This window comes from Hipposideros armiger, unplaced genomic scaffold, assembly GCF_001890085.2.
Source record: "Hipposideros armiger isolate ML-2016 unplaced genomic scaffold, ASM189008v1 scaffold_817, whole genome shotgun sequence".
NCBI classification, from domain to species: domain Eukaryota; kingdom Metazoa; phylum Chordata; class Mammalia; order Chiroptera; family Hipposideridae; genus Hipposideros; species Hipposideros armiger.
In genome coordinates, this window is record NW_017732167.1 from 570,552 (window position 1) to 576,024 (window position 5,473).

Here is a 5,473-nt window from a genome sequence, read left to right on the forward strand (position 1 = left end):
TTCATTCATGCCAAAAAAATATATAACTTTAGTTCATTAATTTCCAGTGGAATATACTATTCTAATTTATGGAAAAACAAAATTTAGTCTTCATTCACTTCCTGATCAAAATTGTGTAGTTTTAGTCATTTGTAATAATCAGTGCTACTATGAACATTTTAAAAAATATATCTTTGTGCTCATTTGGTTTTCTACCTTTTATTTATGTATATTGGGTTGTTGGAAAAGTCATGATGCATTTTTGCAATGAAAAACAGAAAAAATACGTCTTGACTTTTCTGACAGCCCAATATATATCTATCTATATCTATATCTATAGCCTATATTTATATCCTATATCTATACCTATACCTATACCTATACCTATACCTATACCTATACCTATACCTATACCTATACCTATCTATATCTATAATTCTTCATCTGTTTTGGATAGTAACCACTGTCTGTTTTATATGTTGAAAATTTCTTCTAGTTTGTTTCTTAGTTTTCCACTTTTTTGAGGTGTCTCTTGGTGAATATATGTTGTTAATTTTTTATGTAGTCAAAATCATTAGTTTTCTTTGCTGTTTTGTGATTTTCTTTAGTATTGTTGAAGAAATTCTTCCCTACTGGGATGTCATAAAGATATAATCCTATACTTTTGTTTTAAACCTAATTTTTTACACATGTTAATCTACATAGAATTGATTTTTGTGTACAATTTGGAATATCAGTACATTTTTACTTCCTTCCATACTGATAATAATTATCCCAATATCATTTCTTAAATAGTTCACCTTATTTCCCGCTGATTTGTCATACCACTTCAGTCATACTTAAAGTTTCCATCCATGTGTCAGACTGTTACTGGGCTTTTAACTTTGTTCCATTGGTCTGTTTGTCTTTACCTGTGCCAATACTATATATATATATATAGTGATATATATATATATATATATATATATATATATATATATATATATATANATATATATATATATATGTATATATATATAGTGAAACTATATAGATATTTGTCATTTAAGTTATATAATTGTATTCTTAAACAAAAGTTTGGGCTATTTTATGGTTTTAGTATGAGTTTAATATATTCTATTGGAAATCCATTGGGAGTTATCACTAAATACATAGTTTACAGAAAATTGACATCTTTATGGTATTAAGATATCATACACATGACTTGTTATGACTATTTATTGATGGTTCCTTCTTTGTCCTTAAATAAAGTAAAACTTATTTTATTTAGGAATTGTACACCTTTTTTAGACTTACTTCTAGTTACTCGATATTTTTATTGTTACTATAAACAGTATTGATTTTTTATTATAATTATTTTTAAAAGTATATATTGCCGAGCATAGTAATAAAATTGGATTTTATATTTGTCTCATATCCAGAGACATTGCTAAATTCCTTTATTAAGTCTAAAGCTAAGATCAAAAGTTCTTGAGCTTTCTATGTGAACAATAGAAAATTGATTGTCTACATGTAATTACAATTTTGTTCTCCTTCCCAGTACCTTTAATTTTTATTTCATTTTTTTGTTTCTCTGCAGTTGTTAATACTGCCAAAATACTGTTAACCTTAACAGATAGTAGCAGAAATCTTGATCTCTTTTTTTAATTTAAAAATCAATTTTTGTATCACTTAACCATAAAGAAAGGAATATGCTGCCAGATTTTTGTAGATACACTTTATTTGGTTTTAAAAAAATCATTGGTTAGCTAGAGATCTTATAATTAATGAATGGCTCTTTATCAATTAACTTTTTCAAATTCATTCACTTTATCATGTGATTTCTCTCCTTTTTTAATCTTGTGAGGAATTAAGGTAGAATATTTTAAAATATTAAAACAGCTTGCTTTCCTGAAATAAATTCAACTTGGTAATAACGTATATATTTTTTAGTACTTTATTGAATTTACCAGGCAATATTGTTTAAAGTATTTGTTATATGTATGAAAATGAAATTTGCATGTACTAACATTTTTAACTGCTTTGACCAATTATAGTACTAAAACTTCTAGGTTTTAAAATTATTTAGAAAATATGTATTTTTTTTCTATTCTCAGAAAATCTGTGTAATACTGGAACTTATTTTCCTTGAAATTTTAGAGGAGCTCACCTGTAAATATAGAATTAGTGTTTGTGCTTTCAAGTTAGTGAGCTTTTGAATAATAATTTATTTTCTTTAATAATCCTACTAGTTATATTTTTTTATATGTCAGTTTTTTGTTATATTTTTCAGTAATATGTCTGTGTTGGTCAAATTTCAAAAGTACTCACTTGCTCATAAAAATAAGTAATAACCCACAGTGTAATATGTCACCATTAAGTTTTTCTAAATATTATTTTGCCTTTATTTGTAAAATCAATCTTGACAGATATTAGGTATTAACTAACTTTTACCTATGAAAAACTTTTGGCTTTTCTGATCATCTCTTCTATTTTTGCTTTCTATTTTTTCCCCTTTATTCAAATGTCTTTGGATTAATTTCATTGTTCTTTTTCTACTTTTTTGAGTTGGATGTTTACCTTATATACTTTCTATTCTTACTTTTGTAACATAAGCATTTAAGTATATATGTGTGTGTGTGTGATATATCATATATATATATATATATATATATATATACACTCATATATATATTCATATATATCCTATATAATTATTTATTTTTTCTATGTTTCTATTAATGTTACATCTTAATCTATAAGTTATTTAATTAAAAAAGATTCCATGTATATGGAGGATTGTTGCTTAATTCAATATTACACCCATTGTGTTTAGAAAATGTGGTTTAAAAAATAACTTCAATCATTACATTATGCTTTATATTTGTCTTGCTTTTTTTATGTCTTCTAGCATTTCTGTCTTATTTTTATTCATTTTTTAAAATTCCATTTCCCTCTTCTTCTTGAAATTATATTGCTGATCCAATTTCTTAGGTGTGTGTTCTTAAACGTTCATCATGCATGTTGAATGTCTAACATTAGTCATCATAGCTTTCTCCTCCAACGCAGCATGAGAACCTCAGAACACTGTAACTCCAATTGCACTTATAGGTTATTTTCTAATATTCCAGGCCAATATATTTGTTTTTTTTAATTTGTTAGTTTCAAGTATACAAAACAACATAGTGATTAGACATTTACCCAGTTCACATAGTGATAACCCCAACAAGTCTATCCATCTGATACTGTGCACAACTATTACAATACCATTGACTATATTCCCTATGTTGTACTTTACATTCTGTAACTATATATTTTAATTATAGTTGACATTCAATATTATTTTATATTAGTTTCAAGTGTACAGTGCAGTGGTTAGGCAATTATATAATTTATGAAGTGATCCTCCTGATAAGTCTAGTAGTCATCTGACACTATACATAGATTTTATAATATTATTGACTATATTTCCCATGCTGCATTCACATCCCCTTGACTATTTTATAACTACTGACCAATTTGTGCTTCTTAATCTCTTCACTTTTCTCACGCATCCCCCACACACCCCTCCCTTCTATCAACAATCAGTTTGATGTCTTTATCAATGAGTCTATTCCTGTTTGGTTTGTTCATTTATTCTGTTCTTTAGATTCCACATATAAGTGAGTTCAAATGGTATTTGTCTTTCTCAGTCTGACTTATTTCATTTTGCATGATATTCTCTAGGTCTATCCATGTTGTTGCAAATGACGATTTCATTCTTCTTTATGGCTGAATAATACTCCGTTGTATACATGTACCACAGTTTCTTAATCCAGTTGTCTATTGAGGGCATTTCTGTTATTTCCGTATCTTGGCTATTGTGAATAGTGCTGCAATAAACATAGGGGTGCATATACTCATCTTTTTGAATTAGTGTTTTGAATTGTTTTGGATAAATACTCAGAAGAGGAATTGCTGGATCATAGGTAGTTCTATTTTTTTTTTTTTTTTGAGGAAACCCTATACCAGTTTGCATTCCCACCAACAGTACACAAGGGTTCCTTTTTCTCCACATCCTCAACAGCACTTGTTTGTTGATTTACTGATGATGGCCATTCTGACAGGCATGAGGCAATATCTCATTGTGGTTTCTATTTGCATTTCTCTGATGATTAGCGATGTTGAGTATCTTTTCATGTGTCTATTGGCCATCTGTATGTCCTCTTTAGAGAAATGTCTCTTCGTGTCCTCTGCCCATTTTTTAATTGGGTTGTTTGTGTTTTTGATATTGAGTTGTATGAGTTTTTAAAAATAAATTTGGGATGTTTGCCCCTTATCAGATGTATCATTAGAAATATCTTCTCCCATTCAGTAGGATGTCTTTTTGTTTTGTGGATGGTTTCCTTTGCTGTACAAAAACTTTTTAGTTTGATGTAGTCCCATTTGTTTATTTTTTCTTTTTCTTCCCTTGCCTGAGGAGACATATCAGTGAAAATATTACTAAGGGTAATGTCTGAGAGTTTACTTCTTATATTTTCTTCTAGGAGTTTTATGATTTGGGGTCTTACATTTAAGTCTCTAATCCATTTGGAGTTTATTCTTGTATATGGAGTAAAAAGGTGGTCCAGTTTCATTTTTGTCTATATATCTGTCCAGTTTTTCCAGCACCATCTATTGAAAATACTGTCTTTACTCCAGTGTATATACTTGCTTCCTTTGTCATAGATTAATTGACCATATATACATGGATTTATTTCTGGCTTCTCTGTTTTGTTCCATTGATCTACGTGTCTATTTTTATACCAGTACCATGCTGTTTTGATTACTATACCCTTGTAGTATAATTTGATATCAGATAGCATGATATCACAGGCTTTGTTCTTCTTTCTCAGGACTTATATGGCTATTTGGGGTCTTTTATGGTTCCATATAAATTTTAGGATTGTTTGTTCTAGTTCTATGGAACCTATCATTGGTATTTTGATAGGTATTGCATTGAATCTATAGATTGTTTTGGGTAGTATGGTCATTGTAGCTATATTAATTCTTCCTATCTATGAGCATATGAGCATGGTATATGTTTCCATTTATTTGTATCTTCTGTAATTTCCCCCTTTCAATGTCTTATAATGAGTACAAGTCCTTTACTTCCTTGATTAAATTTATTCCTAGGTATTTTTTTTTATACAAAATTTAAATGGAATTGTTTTCTTTTTTTCTTTTTTTTTTTTTAAGCTGAGGCATCCTGCCACCTGTTGGCAGCTCAGCAGCTGCTCAGCTCAGGCCAGCAATCGAACCGCTGTTGCTCAGAGCTCAAAGTCTTGAGCGAGCTCTTGGAATTGTTTTCTTAATTTCTCTTTCTGATTGTTCACTATGGCATATAAAAATGCAAGTTATTTTTTAATATTAATTTTGTATCCTGTTACTTTACTGAATTTATTTATCAGTTCTAATAGTTTTTGGTGGAATCTTTGAGGTTCTCTATTTATAGTATCATGTCTTCTGTTAATTATGACAGTTTTAGTTCCTTTCC